The following is a 25,396-nucleotide window of genomic DNA, read 5'->3' as shown; positions in this document are numbered from 1 at the left end:
AGTAGTTGTCTAGCAAGTCCAAGTACTGAGTTAAATCCTCAGTACTACAATATATAAATTGAAAAATACCACTGTGAAGTAAATGGAATATGAAATAACTTTAAGTATACATTACTAAACTCTGCGAATCCAAGTCTAGACATTTCACCCAGTAACTCAGTGTATCCTATTCTCCTTGACTGCACAACAGAACTCCTCGAGACGCAGGCCCCTTTAAGGAAGAACAGGCAGATTTATGGATTGTTTAAATTCCTGAAAACCTCAATCATCTCTACATTTATAATGAATTATAAATTCAATATTTTGTGAAATCACATTAGCTTTCCTAGTCCTGAAAGTATTCTATTTCAAATAGGTAGGTTCATATGTTAAATATAGAGATACCTGAACACAAAGATTGTCTCTCATGTAAAGAAACAAACTGCTTGGCAATCTGCAAATGTTCCCTATGCAGTTTCGATCTTTCCCATGGTGACACTCCACTTGGTAACAATCAGCGTGTCTGGTCTGGTGCTGCCACCTGACAGCAACTTTTAAACCTATCCTTTCCGTCCCCATTTAATTTTCTTCTGCCAGGAAATTATCAATTAAATTGAATTAACTACAATTAACAGATGAGTTACTTCTATCTTTGATGAGCTTTCTCATACCCATCTTGACACTCCTTTTCTAAGTTCTACCAGCAACCAAGGAAGAATCCTCTGTCCCGGTAGCAAGCAGCACAGCACCGTATCCGCCTGTCAGGAACCCAGGAGGAATTCTGGTGCCATCTTTCATATTCAAATACTGATGTTAGGGCTGGGAAGGTGGCTCAGTGGTAGAGTGCTTGCCTTGCAAGCCTGAGGCCCTGGGTTCGATTCCTCAGCACCATATAAGCAAAAAGAAAAAAAGCCGGAAGTGGCGCTGTGGCTCAAGTGGTAGAGCGCTAGCCTTGAGCTGAAGAGCTGAGGGACAGTGCCCAGGCCCAGAGTTCAGGCCCCACAACCGGACCCCAAAAACAAAAAAAACAAAAATCAAATACTGATGTTAGCTGTCATAGTCACTTCAAATCCATTTGTTCACCATCATTTTTTTCTTTCTGCAACCATTGTCCTGACTCTTACTTGAATACTATTTTAGTAGTCTAAAGTAGACTCTCCTATTGCTATCATCCATTCGCATCTTCATCTCTTCTTAGGTAGTCTAAAATTACTGTTATCCTAATTCTGAATAATTTGCTATCCTAAAAGTAAAGGGGAGAAATCTACTGTGGTTCAATCAGACCCCTTTCTCTGTCTCCACTTGCTTACAAAACCTTTTCATCCCTTTGGGTACAGCAGCATAGGTTCTTCACCCTTCTCTGGATATACCTTTCCATTCTGAGAACCTTTGGCTGCTGCACCTCTCCTGTCCTCTGAGCTGTCTTTCAGTCACACTGTACCACAGGTGAGACCCATGGGCAAGTCCCAGAAGAAGTTTGGTTTGCTCTTCTTGTGGGGCATTCCCTTCTCAGCACTTACCCCATGCCTGCTTCCTTATTGCTGCTTCCTTATTGCAACTCCCTGCTTCACTGGTGAGGGGCACAGGGAACAGGGACTATCTCTTTTTTACTATGGTATTCTCAAGAACCCACTACAAGGTACAACAAACAGCTTAAAAAATGTTTTGCATGAATAAGTCAAAGAGTAAGTTAAGAAACTAAAAAGCTATAACATTTCAAAGGATTTTGGAGTAAGAAAAACCAGTACCATCAAGTATCTGAATTTGCTCAAATCTCTCTTTAGAACCCAAAAAATTCTATTTGGTTTTTTGTTAATTTTTCTTTCAAACACTGGATCTTAGGCTTAAATTTATTTCTCATTTAAATCATGTTTTATGCTGTCTAGTCATTATGCATATGCATGTATGTATGTGTATATATGTATATTACATATACATATATAAAAGGCCAGGAGTATTATACAGATAATATATATTATATATAAGTAACAATGATGTTGTTATTGTCATTATGTTATTATGGTATTAATAATAAATAATAATATATTGGAGGAGGCTGTTGAGCACACACCCCACATCAAGACCCTCCTTAAAGGGTCACTGATCAGGCTGCTCCAATGGATGTTAGAGGCTGTCCTAAGGTTTCCAGTCTAGCACAGTGCCTTGCCTAATTCTGCTTGTGTGTCACTCAACTGTTGGTGAAATGAACCCACTGCATAAAACAACAACAACAAACCTGCTTGGAGCACTGAAGTGGAACACCGATGTCCACAGAAGACTGGCTTATCTGTCACTGTTCAACTTTCAGAAACAGACTACTTTGCAATCTACATATCCTCCAGCTTATAACCAGGTTATTAAAAACACGAATAATCTCAAGCAGATTTCACTACCTAGAAAGGTTCAAATAGTTTTCAGGCAAGAGGCAAAAATCTCTTCCTAATAAAACATTATTGTAAGATAGAAAGCTTAGGCAGTTCCCCCAACCCTATAAATAATCAAAACAAAATATTCCTAGAAAATGTACCCCTGGCATTGCAGGGTTTATGAAATGTGATGAAGATGCACAAGTTTTAGAGGATGTATGCGCTGCAAATCTGCTGCTTCATGATTTGGGAGGATAGGCAAAGCAGGGAATGAGAAAAGCCCTAGGTGACTGGGTCCTCTTACTACCTACACCTCAGTGCTCTCTGGGAGTCCTAGCCTTCGTTTTCCTGTAAAAAACCAAGCTTCAAAATGCCAGCAACAGAGGACAAGGACAGATGGCAGAACCACAGCCACATATACTGACCACTGGCTTATAAAACCTGCATAAATTATTATAGCACATCTGCCATTCTTAGTTTTTAAGGTCACCTTAGGAAAACAAGAATGGAATGGATAGAAAGAAGACAGTTGGGGCTGGGAAGGTGGCTCAGTGGTAGAGTACTTGCCTTGCATGCATGAAGCCCTCAGTTCTATTCCTCAGCACCACAAAAGCAGAAAAAGCTGGAAGTGGGGCTGAGGCTCAAGTGGTAGAGTGCTAGTCTACAGCTGAAGAGCTGAGGGACAGTGCCCAGGCCTAGGGTTCAGGCCCCACAAATGACCAAAAAAAAAAAAAGAAAGAAAGAAAAGACAGAAGACAGTCAAAATAGACAGATCTAATAGAAGAGAAGCTGCATATTTAAGGACTTGTCTCATTGAAAAGATTATTCCAAAGGGAGATGAAAGTCAACAGAATCAATACGAAACAAGCTTTCTAACAATTCCAGCTGTGAAGTAATCAAACAGCCTATTTTTCAAGATTAAAGGTGCATATATCATTCCTTCACTGAGACGTATTAACTAAAAAACTAAATGATGTTCACGAATATATCCTCTTTAATTTTAATAACTCAGTTCCATCCATGGATAGAGTAGAAAGGTTTTTTAAAAAGAGCATTTGCAAGTCTTCCATGAGACACTAAATGAGAATATTACAGGTTCTTATAAATATTTACTCATAAATAAGAAAATGTTGCTGCAAGACTTCAGAGGTTATTGAAAGTAAACAACTCTTGTGACTCTCCAATGACAAAACACAGTACAATATGTTCTCACTGAAATTTATTTAGCTATAGACTATTTTATTGAGAACATATCTTTTGGACTAGTTTTTTTTTTTCCTATTTTAAAGAAAATGCTAGTATTTTAAGGGAACATGGCAAGAAAAAGAAAGAAGGTGGCTCAGGCTATTATCTTAGCTAATCAGGAGGCTAAGATCTGAGGATTGTGATTCAGAGCCAGCAAAGATAGACAGATCTTAGAGACTCTTATTGCCAATTAAACAGCAAAAAATTGAAAGTGAAAAATGTGGCTTCAAGTGGTAGAGAGCCAGCTTTGAGTGAAAAAGCTAAGCAAGAGCATAAGGTCCTGAGTTCAATCACTAGTAGAGGTATATGTGAGCACACATAGACATACACACACAGACAGAATAAGCTATATATCTCAATACACCTCATTACTCTTGTACTCTTGTACAATATATAATATTCTATACTCATCAAACTAGTCATCTGAGAACAAAGATTCCAGCTGTTTACTTTTGAACAACTATACCATAATGAGCAGCCTTGTGTTTATTTTTTTGCTTGAGTGAATGTATATGATAAATACCTATATTTATCCACATAATAACTGTAATCTGGATCATGACATCACCTACTAGGACAGGAAATGGTGGGAAAGACTGGGTTCCAGGCTCATCTCTGATAAACACCGTTTGGTTCTTGGAACCATTCAGCAACATTACAGAAAAGCAATGGGCTGAAACTGAGTTCTAAGTAAAGTTAACAACTGACAAGGAGCCCATAGTTTGTAAAGGTGAAGTTACAGCCAAAAACAAATGTTAGAGTCCTATCCTGAAGCCAGGGGAACAAAAGGCAGTGGTAAGTTGGGACTAACGAGGGCAGGAAAAAGTGCTATTTTCTTGTATGACCGACTTGTAGGGCAAACTCAGCCATGTCACTAAACCTACCTGCTTGGTGTGGGTTTGTAATGATGCTATTAAATAAATGGATATAACTTCTAGGTGTACCTTGGGGGGGGTTGTTTTGTTTTTTGTTGGTCATGGGGCTTGAACTCTGGGCTTGGGCACTGTCCTTAATCTCTTCAGCTCAAGGTGACTGCTCTACCACTTCAGCCACAGCACCACATCCAGTTTTTCTAGTGGTTTATTGGAGATGAGAGTCTCATGTGGACTTTTCTGCCCAGGCTGGCTTTGAACTGCAATCCTCAGAGCTCAGCCTCCTGAGCAGCTAAGATTACAGGCGTGAGCCACCGGCGCCCAGCTACCTTTTATGTTACACTGCTGGTGCCTTTTGTGTGTGTGTGGGGGGGGGGGAGGGTTGTACTCAGAGCCTGAGTGCTGTCTGTGAGCTATTTTGCTCAAGACTAGCACTCTACCATTTTGAGCCACAGTGCCACTTTCAGCTTTTGAGTGGTCAATTGAGATATTAATAATGAGTCTCATGGACTTTCCTGACTGGGCTCGCTTCAAACCACGATACTCAGATCTCAGCCTCCTGAGTAGCTAGGATTACAGGCGTGAGCCACTGATACCTAGTTATGATCCTGACTGGGCTCCCTTCAAACCACGATCCTCAGATCTCAGCCTCCTGAGTAGCTGGGATTACAGGCGTGAGCCACTGATACCTAGCTATGATTTGGTTTTAAGACTAATATCAAACTGAACAGATTAGGAGGGTCAGGAAAGTAGACAGTCTGTACAAAGAAGCAGAGGAAGCTGTACATGGATGTATACCTGTACTGACAGATGTCAGAACAGGAGTCTGTGGCTGGCAGGCAGACTCAAGAGCACCACTCTGGAGAGCAGCCACAGTCCAAGTGGGCAAAAGATTGTCATCATGTGATCCTATTTATGATGTGAAATCTCCCATCAAGAAGAGGCAAGTCCATTTAGAGAGAGATTACTGGTGGCCTGGAGTAGGGATGGGGATGGAGGTAACACAAATAGACACAGGAATCTTTTGGGGGTAATGGACCTATTCCAACACTGGATTGTGGTGATGACTGTATAACTCTGCATCTTCCTTTAAAAAAAAAAATCACTGAATTTTACATTTAAAATAAATGAATTTTAAGGCATTTCAATGCTATCTCCATAAAGCTGTTAAGACAAAATAGCAAACTTAAAGCTCGCTATCTCCAAATTCTGTTCACTCATAGAAATGATTGTCTACATGTAGGTCATAGCATAGCAATAAAGGCAGTACTACTGAATATTCTACCATAGGGAAAGCTGAAATCATCCACAGAAGGGCTTATACTATCTGGCTGTTGCCAGGTGAAAATGCAATTTAAAAGATTTGCCTGAAGGTGCTAAGTGACCTATTCATACACAATTCACTTCCATATGAAAAACACATACAAAAGTGGCACCACATCAGAGGGGAAAGAAGTCCTTCCTGTCCAGAGTGATGAAGATTTTCAAATAAATTTTCCGAGTACTGTATAAAAGCAGGGGGCAAGCCGGGCGCTGGTGGCTCACGCCTGTAATCCTAGCTACTCAGGAGGCTGAGATCTGAGGATCGCGGTTCAAAGCCAGCCCGGGCAAGAAAGACCATGAGACTCCTATCTCCAATAAACCACCAGAAAACCGGAAGTGGCGCTGTAGCTCAAGTGGTAGAGCGCTCGCCTTGAGCTGAAGAGCTGAGGGACAGCGCCCAGGCCCAGAGTTCAAGCCCCACGACCGACAAAAAAAAAAAAAAAAAAAAAGCAGGGGGCAATTTTGTGCTGGGGGCCTCTTGGCATCACCAGTTACTGAGTCCACGGAGGACCAAGCTCGAGCTTGCAATAAACAACTCTTTGCTGTTTGCATTGGAAAAAAAAAAAAAGCAGGGGGCAAGAAAAACAAAACAAAACAACAACATGAAGCTAAAAGAAGAATCTGGGTAAGAGATTCTAAGAGGTAGGATGGAGGGCCTGTAGTCAGTGAACATAGGCCTTTACTCTGTGTGGGTAAGAGTTATGGAAGGTTTCAGAGAAGAGAAGGGGTACAAATGACCTGACTTTGAAAACACTGGGTCTGACAGTTCTGTGGATGCATAAGAAAGGACATAGGCAAAGACTAACCAGGACACAAAGAACTCAGATTAATAACTCAACTTAGACCAACAGCCATGGAAAAAGAGAGCCCCAATGCAAAAAAAAAAAAGAATTATGGTAGCCGGGCACTGGTTGTAATCCTAGCTACTGAGGAGGCTGAGATTTGAGGATCATGGTTCAAAGCCAGCCCAGGCAGGAAAGACTCTTATCTCAAATAAACCACTAGAAAACTGGAAGTAGTGCTGTGGCTTAAGTGGTAGAGCACTTGCCTTGAGCTGAAGAGCACAGGGACAGTGCCCAAGCCCAGAGTTCAAGCTCCACAACTGACGAAAGAAAGAGAGAAAGAAAGAGAGAAAGAAAGAAGAGAGAGAGAAAGAAAGAAAGAAAGAAAGAAAGAAAGAAAGAAAGAAAGAAAGAAAGAAAGAAAGAAAGAAAGAAAGAAAGAAAGAGAGAAGAAAAAAAGAATTATGGTAATGAGTGGCATAAGTATGTAAAAAAAAAAATCAAGGCTGGCTGAGCCAAGTGACACATACCTTTAATCCCAAAATTAGGAGGCTGAGAAAGGAAGGAGGATTTGAGTCTGAGATCACCCTGGACTACAGAGCGAGACCCTATCTCGAGAAAAAACAAACCAAAACTGAAGTTGATAAAAATGGATTCACCTTTGCGCTTTCAAACCTTCAACAATGTACTCCCAATTACCAGTTACAGAACTTGAAAGACAATAGATTAATAATTTAAAACAACTTAGCTATCACTGTTGGAAATGCTCTATGATCCAAACAGGAATTTGGCTTTTTAAAAATAACATTCCAGAAGCCGGGCTCCGGTGGCTCACCCCTATAATCCTAGCTACTCAGGAGGCTAAGATCTGAGGATAGCGGTTCAAAGGCGCCCCAGCAGGAATGTCCATGAGACTCTTATATCCAATAAACCACTCAGAAAACTGGAAGTGGTGCTGTGGCTCAAGTGGTAGAGCACTAGCCTTGAGCTGAAGAGCTCAGGGACAGTGCCCAGGCCCAGAGTTCAAGCCCCACAACCGACCAAAAAAAAAAAAAAAAATAACATGCCAGATATATTTTACCCTTTGACCCAATAATCCACTTCTAGGAATCTATCCCCAAATAAATAGGCCAAAACCACAAGAAGTTGTAAACTCAAGCTTAGTCATTGACAAAGACTGAAAATTGACTCAAAAATCTATTGACAGGGACAAGAATGAATTTTGGCAAGTTTTACAGTGGTGCCCTGTGCAGTATGCAAATCACTGACGAGGGCCTCCCAGTACTGACCACAGGGGTTTCTCCAGACGCAGAAACAAAAGAACAAAAAGCACCAGACCTCTATGTATAGTAGAGGGGGGTAAATGCTAACATACGCATACAGATAGGTTCTTTTTTTAAAAAATAAAAACTAGGAGAATAAACTGGACATGAAAATAACTACCCACTAAAGAAGAAGCACAAAGGTTAAGGGGTGGGGATGGCAGGTGAATGCAAGACTTTAGTGGTTAGTGGGACCACAGACAAGAGAATTTGAGGGCATTGTGAATGCAGACAAGGAAGAAAGTCACATCTTTATTTCCACTAACTATGGACTGAAATCTGACAGTTTCTCCAATTATGAATGCTGGCAACAGACCATGATAGTTTTTGTTCTGTCAGGAAAAAAAGAAAAAGAAGTTTTCAATGTCTCATGACAGCCATCATTCAAGCTTATTTCCGAAGTATAGTAATCATAAGACTCATCCATTAGCTCTTTAACAGGAAGTAAATATGTTAACTTAGGAGGTATACAGGTTTGCTGTGCTTTGGTATCTTTAAATTTTTTTTGTTATTATAAAGGTAGAGTACAGAAGGGTTACAGCTATATAACACTCTAACATCTTTTATGATTTAAAAAAAAAAAAGCAAGCCAGGTGCCAGTGGCTGTCGTCTGTAATCCTAGCTACTTAGGAGGCTGAGATCTGAGGATCTCTGAAGTTAGCTCAGGCAGAGATTTCCTAGGAGACTTATCTCTAACCACTCAAAAACCAGAAGTGGAGCTGTGGCTCAAAGTGGTAGAGCGCAAGCCTTGAGCAAAAGAGCTCAGGGACAGGCCCTGAGTTCAATCCCCTTGATCAACCACAAAAGATAAATTAATACAGACAGAAGGTCAACAAGAAGCGCATGAAAAACATATGTCTGTCCTGTTTCATACCAAATGAAAGTCTTACACAGCCTGAGGCTTGGCCATTCCTCACTCCTGATCTAAAACCAACTGTACTCCTTGCTTTAGATAATCACGTGGCAATAATATTTAATTGTAAATATAAACTCACAAGTATAAAACCCCATTAACAGTTCTAGGTAGACTAGACAACCACTCAGATAGTTATAAAACTGTATCAAGGTCTTTCTGTCAACTGAATACTCAATTTAAAAATTCCTATGCTGGCCAAATCCCAGGGGGAAAAAAGGAGTTTGAAAAAAAAAAAAGAAAGAAAGAAAAACCAAAACAACCTTATAGGAAAAAGTGGGGATTATGAAGAGAAGCAGCAACATCCTGTAAAAAGTCTGAAGCTAGAGGGGAGATCAAAGTTTAATTTTAGATAGGCTGAATATAATTTTAAAATGACATCAAGATAAAAATGCCCAAATAGGAATTTTAAAAATACAAAATACCTGAAAAAAAATCACACCTGAAGAAATAAATTTATTCACTAGTCAAAATGGCAAAATTATGCATCAGCTTGGATAAAACATTCAAAGTGTTAAGAAAGAACAGAGATAAAAACTGAATTTTCTATTACAGGACATAGGGACAATGAGCTTCTTCAGTCCCTCCTCCAAAAAATGGGGGAGCGAATGCTTCTATGAGACAGAGTATGAGTGGGAGAGGCACAGTTAGAAACAGAAAAGCTAATGTAGCTTCCAGTTCAATAGTATCAAAGGTCACATACGAAAAAGTCATTGACTGCCAAGTGCCAACAGTCTGCTGACCTTAGAGAATGAGACTACACATGGCAGTAGACCAAAGTGTAAAAGGCCCTGAGCTCAAACTCAGCACCAGCAAGAGAGAGAAGTGGGGAGATGGATAGATGGATGGATGAATGAGTGAATGAATAAAAAAAAAGCAATTAAACCAATTGTAGCCCAATGGAAATGGAATATAATGGTGAGATGAATGCTTTCCTGACAGCTGGTGTCATAGCAGTTGGGTGTGATGACTATTACCCTCACTCATCATTACACATGTTAGTATAGATGACAACTGAGTTTTCTTCTGAAGCTCTAAAACTAGAATAACTATTACCCATTTACAAGAACTTAAAAGCTAGAATAGGGACTAATAACTATTATAAACTTGCAAATGAAGATATGGCAACTCTCATATGTCAACTTGCAAAACAAACCACATATCTTATAAAACAAAACAAAACCAAAAAGACCAAAAGACAAAACTGGAGGGGCTGGGAATGTAGCTTAGTGGCAGAGTGCTTGTCTAGCATGCATGAAGCTGTGGGTTTGATTCTTCAGTACCACATGAACAGAAAAAGCCAGAAGTGGTGCTGTGGCTCAAGTGGTAAAGTGCTAGCCTTGAGCAAAAGAAACTCAGGAACAGTGCCCAGGTCCCCAGTTCAAGCCCCAAGACTGGAAAAAAACTGGAGGCATGGCTCAAGTGGTAGTATACCAGCCATAAGCGAGAAAGCCAACCTAGAGTGTAAGGCCCTGAGTTCAAGACCCCATTACCTATACTCCTCCTCCCACAAAAGCAGGAGAAAAACTTCTGTACATTTTTCACACTTGAATTTATACAACCCTGAATGTGAATGTGGCACAGGCCACATGCTACATAAGTGCTCATGCTTCCAACTGCCCCTAAAATTCCCTTTGGCAACTTCATCAAGATGACCCAAACTCAGATTACCACCACATGGCACTGAGTAAATATACCAGAGACCTATACAGATTCCAAAACAAGCAAGGACTCTTCATCTAGAAGGCACCCTTTGCTTCCTTCTGTAATGTGAGTTTTAATTCTGTTCACTTAGTTTAAAGCAATTCTTAAAAATTAAGTGAGGAGGGATGTCAGGCAAAGTCCACCAGTTACACAGGAAGAAGCTCTGCAGATCTAAACAGGAAACTGGTTTATGGTCTACATACACTTTATACACATGGACTGAAGGCACCTGTGTGCTATGACAACTCATATCACATGTGTGGAATTTTCTACTTGTGACGGCCCTCAACTTTAGATCTAAAGAGCATTTATTTCAGGTTTCAGGTTTCTGGGTTAGGGAGGGTCAACCTGACCTATTCAGTGCATCTTTTTCAGTTATGCCTGTGAATGCCCTGGCTTGTTCTACAGAATGCATGTCTTATTACAACAGTGACTCCATAGGGCACTGACTAACATTATACTGGGAAAAGATTATTTCAAAGGACTTATAAATACAGGTATTTGCAGCACTTAAAAATTCTGGCTTCTAACTCTCTAGTAGTGTAAGCCTGGGCAGATTTTTGACACTCAATGTCAGTGTCTATACTTCATTATTTGTAATAGGAACAAAAAATGCTGTGTTTTTAGGTCAAAAAGAAGTAAATTAACATTGCCTAAAAAAATCCACAGTATCTGTAGTAATGAAGACACTGAGGCAGTTGTTTTCTCCAAATTCCTGCCAAACCATTCCTATTTGTAGAAGGCAAGATGTCTTTGTTCTCCAACAGGCCTGGGGATCCAGCTTAAGCAGCTGACTGATAAATTCCCATTTTCTTTTAAATTTCCTTCTATCTTTAAATATATATATATAACAATCTTTCATTCAACCGTGAAATATGTACTTTTGTGAATAACATGCTTTCAATACAAGGTCAGCCCAAAGTGTTTGCTACCTATCTTGTCTTACTAGAGATAGGTAAAATGAGCTGCTGTTGCTGTTGCTGCTGCTGCTGCACTCAACGATATAAGCTTTTCAGTCTTGTGTCAGAACCCAGGCTAACACAAATACACAAACAGAAATGGGTCCTGGACTTTCAAGACAATCGGGAAGTAGGGGTCCAGGGAACATTGTCAGACCTTGGAGAATGCGAGTCCAGATGTGCACCACCCACACAATCTAAGGGGTAGACAGAGGATCACGACCCCATGCAATTAGCAAGTCTTCCTCTATCTCCCTCCTCTAGGGAGACCTGCTTCAGTACAGGACACACAAATGCTGTGACTACCATTTAATTCAATTCTATACAATGAATCTACAAGTGTCCCACGTGCGTGCATATGACCAGTTTGTCTTATAGTTGGTTGGTGGTCGGTCTGGAAAATCTTAACTGCTCAGTAAGATTTAAAAAGTTAGTGCCTCATGAAGTGAACACTATCAAAGTTTTCAACAAAACCCATTTCCATTTCTTGTCTTTCCACTAAGGTCAATATTAAAATGCTAATTAGCAGCTTTTTCTAGTTATTCTAAGGTTCAAACACATTCCCCATTTCAGTACCAATTGGCTTAAAAGAATACACATGCCCACCACTCCTTTAGCTTCTATAGTTTGCCTTTGACAGTAATTTACTACTGTGTCTACCCTTGGGAAGGAAATGAGAAGTACACTCCCTCAATGCTTCAAGGCTCACAATGAGCTTGCTGTCATCTCCTGAACCTGGGGTTCCACCATTTGGATCTGTACCTGCCCCCAACATGGTCTCCCTGCATTTGCCAAAAACCCTCTTGATTTCCTTTCCAGGTACTGAAACAGCTAGTACTTAGAAACTAGTATCTTCAGAAATTATAACATTGGGGAAAGGGCATAAAGATATGGTTATACAATTTGTGAAATATGTACACACAAATGTACATTTAAACATGGGCTTTAAATCAATACAGGATAACTAGGTTAAATACAATCTCTGAATCAATTATTGCTGTTATGTCTTTTGAGATTATGAAAACAAACCACTGGCAATAACCTGCAATAAGAGGAAATGTACTTCTGAGGAGAAGCTTTTAAAAAACCTTGCTTCCCAGAAACAATCTGGCTGTATGTGTTACAAAAGAGAAAATCTAGTAAACCCTGTAACATTAACTTCCCTTCAGAAGATGGTTTTGGAACAGGTACGTCCAGCATTTTATACTTGCTTAAGGTTTTTAATTAAACTGCTCCTTCTCTAGATGCACCTTTCTGGTTTTTTGTTTTGCTGGTCCTGGGGCTTTAACTCTGGGCCTGGGCGCTGTCCCTGAGCATCTTTTGCTCAAGGCTAGCACTCTTCCACTCTGAGCCACAGCACCACTTCCAGCTTTTTATGAGTAGTTTATTGGAGATAAGACTCTCATGGGCTTTCCTGCCCAGGCTGGCCTCCACTGTGATCCTCAGATGTTGGCTTCCTGAGTAGCTAGGATTATAGACGTGAGCCACTGGCGCCCAGCTTCTGCACTTGTTTTTACCTGCCAGCATACAAATGACGGGCTTTTAGAAGGTTACTGTTTTGTTTCTGTGAGATGTGCCCAGGCTGGCCTCACAGTCCAGGACTACAGGAATTTTTCCATCACAGCCTCTTCAGGAGTTGGGAGTACAGGTACCTCTGGCCCCCAGATCACTATATAGGGACAGACAAAAGACAAAGCCACTCATCTGCACTCAGCCATGCCTGAGGTTTGTGTTTCGTTAGCATAAAGCACACCCCATACACATATACAAGTGGAGATGCTAAGACTTTTATCCCTGCACCGGTTGACGGTAGATGGGAGCAGTGCCAGTCTTCACTGTTGCACTGGAATCTAAGAAAAAAAATGCCATTATTATTCTTCATTTCACACAACATTTCATTAACTTCTCAAGAAAGGCTTTCTACTCATCAGGTAACCTACTCTGAAAACCATCATCTATATTTCTAGGTGAAATATAGTAAAATTTCTTAGTAAAATATAAGCTAGTTATCTTACAAAAACAACAAACAAAAAATAGTAACAAAAAGTGAAGAATGTTAAAATCCCAAAAGACATGGCTCAGGTGGTAGGGTGCCAACGTAGCAATCAAGAACCCTGAGTTCAAACCTGAGTACCACCACAAAAAAAAACCCAACTAACTTATAACAGAAATCTGAGGACTTTGACTTCACAAATGATGCTTCAACTTCTAAAACAAAATTCTGTACATAGTGCTTGCTTGGGCAGCACCTGTGCTAGAACTGGACTTACACAGTGAAGGCTGGCCTACACAAGGCTCAATGCAAGGAGAAAGCCAACATTTATCATGTAGAATGAAATCTCAAAATTAACAGAACTTTCATAAGTTGCTTTACTGAAATCGTGTAATGTTATTACTAGAAATCACAATTTAATCTTGAAGAACCAGGATCATGAGAAAAACTGAGAACTAGCACTTTCCTGTAGCAGAGCAGAGCCAGTGGAATGGGAGGGAGAAGAGGGAGCATATTAGCTTTGCACACATTGCTTAGGCCTTCGTGTTTTTCTCAAACAAGATGAGAAGGGATTACTGGGAAGTGCCTGCAAAGATAGAATAGACACCCCCCCCCACACACACAAAAGGGATGCCTTGGTCCAAAAGTATGGAAATAGGTATTACATTTCCTTCTGAGACAAGAGATTCTAGAAAAGCGAACTACTTTCCCAAACCAATCTGACTTAACATCATCATGTAAACAGTGTTCACACTCTAGATGTCACTGAGTTAGAAATACAACTAATCTCACAAAACAAAAGAAATGTGAGAGAACTTTAGAGAAGTACTTATATACTTTTAAAATTTGGAAGTTTCAGACTTTTTTTTTTTCAGGCATAAGGGAAGTGAGCATTTGGATATGAAATCCAGGTCCTTGTTGAATGTGCTAGGAAAGCATTCTACCACTGAGCTATGCAACCAGACTCTAGATTTTTATACAACAAAAACCAATTAATTGGTAGTATCTTTGTAGTTAATGGTTCAAAGCAGTATTTTCTAAGTCTAACAAGTGCTCTACTTGATGCAACCAATAAAATGTGAACAAAACATGCTTTGTGTTGTTTTGTTCCAGTAGTAATTATTGCAATCCATACATCTGGAGAAGAAATGTTAAGATACTTCCTGAAACAGCACTTAGATTAAGGGGTTGGAGGCATAGCTCAGTTGGTAAAGTGCTAGCCAATGAGTGAAAGTGGCCACAGGTCCCCAGTCGGAGTCCTGGTCTTGGACCAGGGAGAAAAAAAAAAAGAAGAAAATACATGATGAAGATAAGGAGGACTAAAGTAAGAGGAAAAAATTCCTATGTCTTGCATGTACCAGGTACTTGATTTGATTCTCAAACCACTCCCGCTCCCCACATATACAAATTAATGAAGAAAAAAATTTAAATTCTTTCTAGACAGCTAAACCCCCAACTGAATAATTCATTAGGATACTGGCCTCTGTGACACATCCCACACTATGTTCTAAAGAATGAACACTAAGTGCTTCCAGGGGCCAATCATGCTCACCACCAAAGACAGAAAAAAAGGTACATATGGATTCACTCCATACCACATTGCTACTGTAAGGCACATCATTTTCCACATTCTTTGATTTTTAAAGTCTGTATGCATTCTTCAGAATGCTCTTTGATGTGGTATGTTTCCTCTGAAAGTTATTTAAGTTAAAGTGTCCCCCCCCCACATACACAGACAATCTCTTTAGGCTCATCGACATATTAAAGCTTATTAAAACATACATAAAGCAGTACTTCCTATACTTATTAACAAATCTTCCCTCCCACTTCTACACCTAATGTCACAGAACATACATGGGGCAAAACAACAAAAACCTGGCCTAAACAAATATAAAAATTCTGAAAATGCAGTAGGTAGGTAGTGATAGCATCACAGACCAAAACTAACAAAAAGCTTTATAATGTCCCAGGTGATGAAATGCATTACAAAGAAAACAACCATGCAAAGGTGCTTAGACAAGTGAACCTTTGCCATCCTTTCTGAATGTCTGGGTCCCTTGTTGATAATGAATGACTCTTTACATGAGATGCATTGAATTTTGGGAGTCTCTGTAAGAGTACTCATCTCATACAAGCCTTTAATGAGGCTTTAACGTTCTTTTTTTAATTGTGAAAATACTGTACAGAGGGGTTACAATTACATGGGCAAGATAATGAGTACATTTCTTACCAAGCATTGTAGCCTCCTTTGTTTCCCCTTCCCATCCCTTCCCATCCTCCCCCCCCTCCCGCCCCCACCAAAGTTGTGAAGTTCGTTTTCCACATAAGGACTTGTACATCTCATTGTTGCAATGGGTCCACCTATATCCCTATTTAAAGGATTTGTTTTTGCCCTTCCCCTCCACAAATTATACCAACATCAAATACAATGACAACAGGGGTTATACCGTGGGGGAGGGTCATACAAAGCAACAAAGAAATCATCTTATAAATATGTTAGAAACAATCGCAAGAAAGAAAAACATTTGAATACTTATCTTGGGGTTCATTTCACCTAACATCAACTTATCTGACCTTTTCTGCTTGTCTCAGACATATACTAGTTATTGCAAATAAGGGAAACCATGGGACCTATGTTTCTTTGGCCTTGCTTACTTCACTTAATATAATTTTTTCAAGTCTTTCCATTTCCTAACAAATGGGGCCATATCATTCTTTCTGATGGAGGCATAGAATTCCATTGTGGATATATACCACATTTTCTTGATCCATTCATCAACTGAGGGACATCTGGGTTGGTTCCATATCTTAGCTATGGTAAATAATGCTGCAATAAGCATAGTTGTGCTGGTAGCTTTAGAATGGTCTTGTTTGTGATCATTTGAGTAAATGCCCAAAAGTGGGATTGCTGGGTCATAGGGGAGCTCTGGAGTCTTTTGAGGAACCTCCATACTGCTTTCCAAAGTGGCTGAACAAGTTTACACTCCCACCAACAATGCAGTAAGGTTCCCTTCTGTCCACATCCCCTCCAGCCTCTGTTATTAGAGTTCTTGATTATAGCCATTCTAACTGGGGTGAGGTGGTATCTCAATGTTGTTTTGATTTGCATTTCTTTTATGGCTAGAGAGGTTGAGCATTTCTTCATGTGTCTATTGACCATCCTTCTTTCCTCTTCAGACAAGTTTCTCTTTAAGTCTTTAGACCACTTAGGGCAGTGAGACAGACATGCAAGAAGCAGAAAGCTGAGGACCAGCAGCCACTAAGTCACAAAAGGTGTTCAGAAGGTCTTTGGCATATATTCTATGTTGAGCACTAAGCGCTATTATTACACGTGAGAGAAATCTACAAGTAACTAACTTTCAAAGATTTGATCCTTTCTCCTTCCTTTTTTTTTTTTAAGTGGTATTGGAGACTGAACTCAAGACTTGTACTTTTTGGACACTGTAATACTTGAGCAGAGCCTAAGATCTTTGCTTTTAGTGTTTTTCAGATAAGGGCTTGGGTTTTGCCTGGGTCACCTCTGATGACAATTCTACCTCTTGCCTCCCAAGTAGCTGAGACTGCAGCTGTGTGCCACAATCCAGGTCAAGATTTTAAGTCAAAATCATTGCACTTATTTTTCTCCTTCTTCCCTCTCCCCCAAAGATATGCCTCCCCGTTTCCAAAACTGATGGAATGAATTGGAGAAGGGGTCTGGGAAGAGAGAAATGGTCTAACTCTGCATACACTCAGATTTCTGGGGAAAGATGAACCTGGTGTGTGGGTCCATACTTTTCCTTCCATTTTTCCCAGAGCTGGTCTCCTTCCATCCCTCAGCAAGGAAGATCTAAGCTCTCTTGCTTTTTTTTTTTTTTTTTTTCCTGTCGGTCGTGGGGCTTGAACTCTGGGCTTGGGCACTATCCCTCAGTTCTTCAACTCGAGACTAGCACTCTACCACTTAAGCCACAGCGCGCCACTTCCGGTTTTCTAATGGTTTATTGGAGATAAGAGTCTCACGGACTTGGGGCTGGGAAGGTGGCCCAGTGGTAGAGTGCTTGCCTTACATGCATGAGGCCCTGGGTTCGATTCCTCAGCACCACATAAGCAAAAAGCTGGAAGTGGTGCTGTGGCTCAAGTGGTAGAGCGCTAGCCTTGAGCTGAAGAGCTGAGGGACAGCGCCCAGGCCCAGAGTTCAGGCCTCACAACCGGACCCCCCCCCCAAAAAAAAAGAGTCTCACGGACTTTCCTGCCCTGGCTGGCTTTGAACCACAATCCTCAGATCTCAGCCTCCTGAGTAGCTAGGATTACGGGCATAAGCCACTGGCGCCCAGCTTAGCTCTCTTGCTTTTTTCCCCACATTCTAACTTTCAGATAGCTATCAGACATATGCAAGCATTTTACTTAGTAGTAATTTCTTAGTCAAGGCATTTGGCGACCCAATTCTGTGCAGCTATTTCTTCATAATATATCAGCATTCCTATGTTAAGCCATTTAGAGGATCTTTCTTAAAATAAGCCACAATAATCTTTCAATTTTTCCAGGCTAACATACAGACTGTGATAAAGGCATTTTAAGTTCAAATATTCAATTAGAATTGCATCTACCTAAACTATCACTAGGAGTTAGGAACTAAGCAAAACAGAACAGGATGTTCAGTTATCAATAAAAAAGGAAACTTCTGGAATGTAATTATCAATGCTTACTCTGGCGTTTAAGTATGAAAACAAGAGAATTTTATAAAATTATAAGACAGTTTGATGAAGGGGACCTGCAGTGTCTACAGGATTGCAATACAGGGGTATAAATAGGGAGACCAGACAAAGGAGAACCTGACTACTGGAAACACAAGGGACAAAATCAGATACTTAATCTTGTGCACTCACAAACTAGCAGAGGAGCTACAGGAAAAGCAAGTACCCATAATTTCAGTATTATACAAGCAGAGTATTTCTCTTGCAGGTGGTCCCTCTGCTTCTGTTTTCTCAGAAGTTTTGCAAATTAAATCCCTGGGCGGGGTTTAGGACAGTGGTAGGCACCTGCCTAACAAGCAAAGGCCCTGGGTTTGGTCCCCCATCACTGGGGAAAAAAAATCTAAAAGAAAAGCCATGGCTGAGAATGTATTATATGTTTACTTTGTTTTAGTGTTTCTGTTCTGTATTTAACACTCAAATACACTATTATGGAAATGCAAAGGTTTTCCCAATCCTTGTTACAATAAAGATTCAATAGTCCCAAACTAGAAACAAATGTACAATAAGAGGGCATTAAACAATGTAACCAGGACAATTAATCCATTAATCACTTTTTTATATTGTTAACTGAATTCCTAGAAGCAGATTAGCTATTTAAAAAGACATACATATCTCATGAGTTTTGGTTATACTTTGCTCTTCAAATCATATTAAATCAGTCTTTCTAGCAATAAGTGGGCTCAGTTCTCCATATTCTCAACAGAAGTAGTTTTTTAATCCATGTTAATTTTTCTTTAAAAAACTCACAGATTTGATTTGGGGGAATATTATTAGCAAAGCTGAAAATTCTTCATGTTTCCTGATCCCGTGTAAGTTAATGGTTTGCTCATTTTCCCCATAAGCAAGGAATATAACTTTTTATTATTTTGTACAATAATCAAATAAATCTTCTCCTTTACAACTCTGTTTTGGTATTCTTAGGTTTTCTCCATCTTATTCTTTTGGTTCTTAATCTTTTCCTGAAAAGTATTAAAGCAAAACAAAACAAAACAGAACAAAAACAAAATCAATCACATGGCCGGGTGCTGGTGGCTCACACCTGTAATCCTAGCTACTCAGGAGGCTGAGATCTAAGTAAGGATAGAAGTTTGAAGCCAGCATGGGCAGAAAAGTCCCTGTGAGACTCTTAACCACCCCAAAACTGGAAGTGGCACTGTGGCTCACAGTGGTACAACACTAGCCTTGAACAAAAGAGCTCAGGGACAGCTCCTAGGCCCTGCGTTCAAGCCCCACAACTGCCAAAAACAAACAGTAAAAAACAAAACAAAACAAAAACTTAAAATTATAACTGTTTTATACTTAACTTTCCACCAGTGCATGCACACTTTATATGTTCTAAATAGCTGTACCCATTTCACACAATGTTTCCTATTTTTTGTTTTTGTTTTTTTGGGGGGGTCCAGTTGTGGGCATGAACTCTGGGCCTACGCGCTGTCCCTCTGCTCTTCAGCTCAAGGCTAGCACTCAACCACTTGAGCCACAGCACCACTTCTGGCTTTTTTTTCTGCTTATGTGGTACTGAGGAATTGAACCCAGGGCCTCACGCATGCAAGGCAAGCACTCTACCACTGAGCCACCTTCCCAGCCCAATGTTTCCTATTTTTTTACATAGGCCTTTTTAAACATCACAGCTTGTTAAGATTTGAGTAGCTGCCGGGTGTCGGTGGCTCACGCCGTAATCCTAGCTACTCAGGAGGCCGAGATCTGAGGATCACGGTTCAAAGCCAGACCGGGCAAGAAAGTCCATGAGACCCTTATTTATCTCCAATAAACCACCTGAAAACCGGAAGTGGCACTGTGACTCAAGTGGTAGACTGGTAGCTTTGAGCCGAAAAGCTGAGGGACAGTGTCCAGGCCCAGAGTGCAAGCCCCACGACTGACAAAATAAATAAATAAAATATTTTAGTAGTCTTAAATGGGTGTACAAATTTTTGCAAGGCCAATGAGTCATAACCTCACACCCAATTTAACAATAGCCCCAAAGTTCCAGAGCTGTTCACGGCTATGCCATCAGTGCCCAATTATTCTCCTTCAGTGTTTACTAAAGACTAGGAAGAATATGCTCCTTCTAGTAGTCAATAGTAATTCTGCATGATGAGTTCTGTTCAGATTATTAGACATTAATCCTTCAAACACTTCTCTCCCTCTGAGTTTTCTCCCACCTTTTTAGTAATCAGCTGAACCCTTAGGCAGATCACTTGGTTAAAAGCTCAAGCTCTGGGATTACTCTCTTGTTCTAATGTGGGTTCTACAGAGCCTTTCTAGCCTTGACCTTAAGCCATGCAAAACCTTAACAACTTTACTCCACAAACAGGGTCAAACCATAGTACATACAGTTCAGAGGGCTTTGTAAAGATTTCAAGAGGTACGTGAATGCTGTCATGAGCAGTGTGCCATGCACTAGGGCCAGATAGATGCCAACTGTCCCTAACCTAAAGGCCAGTCTAGGGAGAGAAACCACCACCTACCATCAAAAGGTTGTTGGGCACTAAGGCAGTAACCCTGGCAGAATATTACAGAATCCAGGGAAGACTCCTAACCCAGCCTCGGTGGAAGGGCCGGCTTGTCAAGAGATGGCAATGCCTGAGCTGTCAAGAGGTAGGAAGGGAAAAGGAAGAGACAAAAATTTTGGGGTACACAGCTGCAATCATGTTGAAGCAGCACAGAAGCCATGGAAATGCTTACTTGGTCCAAGTTTCCCAAAGAAAAACTCAAATGACTGTCCAACTAACTCTGCTTTTCAAATATAAACACGTTATGCTCTAGAAGGTAGCTTTTCCAATGCCTCATTGCTTGTGCTTAAAAGCTGTGATATTCCCATAAAACCCTCAAGCTTTAAGGCCTAAAGAAATCTTAGAATAGCAATTAACCATCTTAGGGTTACTGCACAACAGTAGTACTCAGGAGGCTTAGGCAAGAGGATCTAGAGTTGGAGGATGGCATGAGGTACCTCAAAAAGCAAAACACAAAACAAAACATCAACCCCCAAGCCCCCCAGCAACAAAAATCATCTCTGGCTGAAAGTACAGCTCAGTGGCAGAGTACTGCATAGCAGGTTCAAGGCCTTGGGTTCAATTCCCAGCACCACACAGAAGAGGGGGGAAATCTCATTTTTATACATGAGGAAATACAGGGCTCTTTTCACTCAAGCATAATATCTAAGCAAAAATAAATTACAACTTTGCATGCATGAGGCCCTGGGTTCGATTCCTCAGCACCACATAAGCAGAGAAAGCCCAAGTAGCGCTGTGGCTCAAGCACTAGAGTGCTAGCCTTAAGCTGAAGAGCTTGAGGGACAGCGCCCAGGCCCAGAATTCAGGCGCCACGACGGATAAAAAAAAATAAAAAAAATTAAAACTTCTTTTAGAAGCTACAATATTTCTATGAATAAAAAATTTAAGGCAAAAAATGTTATCGTTCTTACTGTGGGCAATAGTAAATGCACATATTTTTAAGTGTACAACCCTTAGTAACAGAATAAGCGTAAGGTTTATCCAAAGGATTCATTATTCAACACTCATTTCTTTTTTTGGGGGGGGTCCGGTCGTGGGGTTTTGAAGGGAGGGATAAACAGATTATTTATTTTTCAGTCGAGGGGCTAGAACTCGGGCCATAAATGCTGTCCCTGAGCTCTTTTGCTAAGGCTAGTGCTCTACCACATTGAGCCACAGTGCCATTTCAGGTTTTTGAGTGGTTAATTGGGTGCCCAGCTCATTAGGGAATTTTTAAAAAGCAAAATAGACTTTGAATTGCCCTAAAAAAGCGAGCAGCTTTTTCTCCAGACATATCTAAAAGGTAAGTTCAAGAGGAAGCCACAGTTCTCCCAGACTGACTTAACGGCTAGGGGTCTCTAGAAAGGCTGTGCTTCGGAACCTGTGACAGGCTCATAAAGTTTCTGGCTTTTAATTTTTTTTTTTACTTTGAAGACCAACAAGTAACAATTGGATTAAAAAAATTTAAAGTCCATTCATTTTAACATTTTGTGCTAAAAGGTTGGCACACCTTTCAGCACAAAAAACCATGGCCCTGAGTATCCTGGGAATAAAGAGGTGCCTCGGATCTTATACAAAAAGAGTATCTTGCCAACCTGGGAGATTCTCCATCACCAAACTGCCTCAGTTCTAAGTGGAATTTCAGCCATGGAGAAAATCAATTTTATTTCAAATGAACAAAATGAACACCAAAACCCCAAAAAGTTGGTTTTTTAAAAAACCTGAACCTTAAAACTAGATTTGTTAAAAGTTTCTCCTTGTTTTGTAAGGAATCTCCTGCTGGGGTACTGTAATCAGATACTGGGGAGAGGAGATGAGGGACCACAGGCTTTACTCTCAAGAAGCATCCTGCAGCATAATAAAGCTTATATTGTTAAAGGACAGTGACGGTGTTCTCCACAGAGCCAACATTAGGGCAAGTATGGTCAAACCCTGTAGGTAGAATAAAATTATTTTTTAAAATTCATTCATTTACAAGGCAATCTAATCAAGCTGTTCTTTGGGGATGCAATATGCCATGAAGGGTAAAGGAGTTGATGCATATCTAAGGGCACCTCAGAGAACCAGCTTGGACATTTGTCTCAGAATGGGGATGTGGCTGTTAGGAGTGGGGGAGGCATACCGGGCCTGAGCAGGCTAGAGGAGAATGCTAGCATATCTAAAGTTGGTTTGTTTTTTGGACAAAGAGGTTTTTTTTTTTTTTTTTAAAGATACCAATGAAACAACAACAAAAAAAGGACTGGCATTAAAAAAAAAAAAAAAAAGCAACTCAGCCATCCCCTTCTTCAAGCCTAATGGGCACTCTCCTGCAACCTCCAAAAATGGGCATAATAGAAGTTAACGCCAGCCAGCCTGGTGTTTGCATGAGGTCTGGCATTTCAAAGTTGCGATGCAATTAGAAAAGCAACAACTACAACTTTCAAATGGAAAACAATAACAACTAATAACCGCCCCCCAAACCCTTTCAAAGAAGAATCCCGCAGCCTGATTTTCGTAAAACCAATGACTTTACTTGTTTCACAATCTCCTCACCTACTCTTGCTACACAGAAAACTCCCGAGGTCTTCCGAAATCCGCCACATTTTCAGGTATCAGCCCAAAGTAACTAAACCGAAAACCACACGCGCTTCACTGGAGAGTTAGGATCCGACTGAGCTGCTCTCCGGCTACCCGTGCGAGTGGCAATTCAAAAGCGTGGCCGCTCCCTCCCAACTTCTGACTGTTTCAATGCAGGAAAGAGCCAATAATACCCGGGTAAGCCGAGTGCGATTCGTACTTGCGCCCCTACCACAAGCAAAGCTGGTGGCCGATCGGAAAGGAGGACCCTCGTTTTGGCCGAGATTGCTGGACAGAAGGGGGGGGTGTCCATGGTGGGGGGGGGGTCTCGAGTGTAAGCATTTCGGTCTTTCTTAAATCATCTTAGTTTTGCACTACACATCGGGGTACACGGGTGACAGAGAGAGAGGGGGGCTCCGGGACCACGCGTGTTCTAAGAGCCAGGGATGCGCAGACCCCGGGCCCAAGGACCGCCCCCCGCCTCCGACTCCCGCAGCCTGGCGGGGCGCCCGGTGCCCTCCGGGGTCAGGGCGCGCGCTCCCGCCGGGGCCGGGCCCGCGCCGCGCTGAGCCGAGGCCCAGGCGCCGGGCCCGGCCTAACCCGCCAGCGCCGGGGAGCCCGGTCCAGCCGGGCCGCCAACCCTTGCATCCCCGCGGGTCCGGCCCGGCCAGTGCCGCCACAGAACCGAGCGGGAGGACGACCATTACCCAAGAGTAGCGCCTGGCAACAATGCGAGCGGGGCGGGGAGGGGGACCCCGAGAGCCGCCGCGGGCCGGGAACCGGAAAGCCGAGGCGCCCGGCTCCGAGGCTCCTCCGGAGCGCGCGAGTCCCCGGCTCCGGGACGGAGAGCCGGAGCGCGGCCGGCGGCGACGTCCGAGGGCGAGGAGGGGGTCGGGGGGAGGGCCCGAGCGGGGCCGAGGGCGGAGAGCGCCCCGCGGGGGTCGCCGCACGAGGCGGCGGCGCGGACGCCCGGGCCCCCCAGGGGGGCCGAGCCGGCTCGCGGCGGGGAGAGGCCGGCCCCGCCGCCAGGCCGCCGCCCCCGGGCGCGGTGAACCGGGCGGGTTTTGTTTCCTCTCTTTTTCCCAGTGCGTAGCCGGGCCTGGCCACCGCCGAGGCCGCGGCCCCGCCAGGCCCGAGGCCGGCCTGAGGTGACTCAGGCCCGGAGCCGCTCGCTCCCCTCCGCCTCCCCCCTCCCACCTCCCACCCCAGCGTCCTCCACCCACGAGCGCCCCCGGCCCGGCCGCCATTCCGCCCGGCCCCGACCCGGCGGCCAAGGCCTCGCTCGCCGCGGCCCCAGTCACTGCGACACCGCGGCTCGGGCCCGGCCTGCGCCGCCGCCGCCTCGCTCGTCTCCGCGGTGCCGGCACTCACCCGCATCTCCCAGCTGCCCCGGAGGCTCCGGCGACGTGTCCGCCTGCTGGCTGGGCCCGGGCCCCGAGAAACCCCGTCCCCGCCGCGTCCCTCAGCCACCCCGGTGCCCCGCCTGGAGCTGCGTGCGACACGGCGCCCGCCTCCGCCTCCCCTGCCCGCTCGCCCGCCGCCGGCCCCGCTCCTCCTCCTCCTCCTCTTCCTCCTCCTCCTCTTCCTCCTCCTCCTCCTCCCGCCGCCGGCACCACGCAGCCGCCGCCCTCCCGCCTGCTCTGCGCCGCTCCCCGCCCTCCCGGCCTCACCGGCTCCGGCGACCGCGGGGAGACGCGGGGGGCGGGGTGGGGGAGGGCCGGAACGCATCGCCATCGGCGTCCGGGGCGGGGGAGCCGGGAAACCGCCATGGCCGCGCCGGCCGCGGCGCGGGAGGGGGCCCCGAACCCCGCCCGCCGGCTGCGGCCGCCGGCGACCCCGGCCCCGGCCCCGGCCCCGCGCGCGGGGACGCTGCCTACCTGCCGGCCATGGCCCCGGGCCGCGCCGGATCCTCCGCCGGGTTTTACCGCCGCCCGCGCGCCCCGGGCCCGGGTTCCCGCCACTCGGGACACGCGGGGGCTGACCCGGGCGGGGGGGGGGGGTCGGCGGGGAGGGAGGGCTGCGGACGCCGAGACACTTGACGGAGCGCCCGGAGGAGGAGGGGGGGATCCCGCACCTCCACGAGCCGGCCGGGACCCCCGCGGCACCGGGGCCCGCGCCTCCCGGGGCGAAGCGGGACCCGAGGCCGGGTTCCCGGGGCTG

The 25,396-nt window shown here is 43.5% G+C and overlaps 1 protein-coding gene across 5 annotated transcripts in view; it reads right to left on the bottom strand.

Moving 5' to 3' along the window:
- The window catches only part of Cul1 (cullin 1), a 77,674-nt gene extending 52,546 nt beyond the window's left edge, over positions 1 to 25,128 (bottom strand). The window contains exon 1 of one of the 5 annotated variants that reach the window (XM_069996973.1): positions 25,114 to 25,128. The gene's annotated coding sequence lies outside the window, so the exon portion shown is untranslated. Of the gene's footprint in view, positions 1 to 12,982; positions 13,000 to 23,212; positions 23,228 to 24,607; positions 24,704 to 24,906; positions 24,959 to 25,113 lie in introns of those variants that run through there. The other 4 variants (XM_069996970.1, XM_069996968.1, XM_069996972.1 and 1 more) reach the window with 4 other exon arrangements.
- Between the last annotated feature and the right edge of the window lie 268 nt (positions 25,129 to 25,396).

The sequence above is a fragment of the Dipodomys merriami genome, unplaced genomic scaffold, assembly GCF_024711535.1.
Source record: "Dipodomys merriami isolate MVZ:Mamm:240054 unplaced genomic scaffold, mDipMer1.0.p SCAF_5, whole genome shotgun sequence".
NCBI classification, from domain to species: Eukaryota; Metazoa; Chordata; class Mammalia; order Rodentia; family Heteromyidae; genus Dipodomys; species Dipodomys merriami.
The sequence above is the reverse complement of the archived record's forward strand: the minus strand, read 5'-3'. Positions and strand labels throughout refer to the sequence as shown.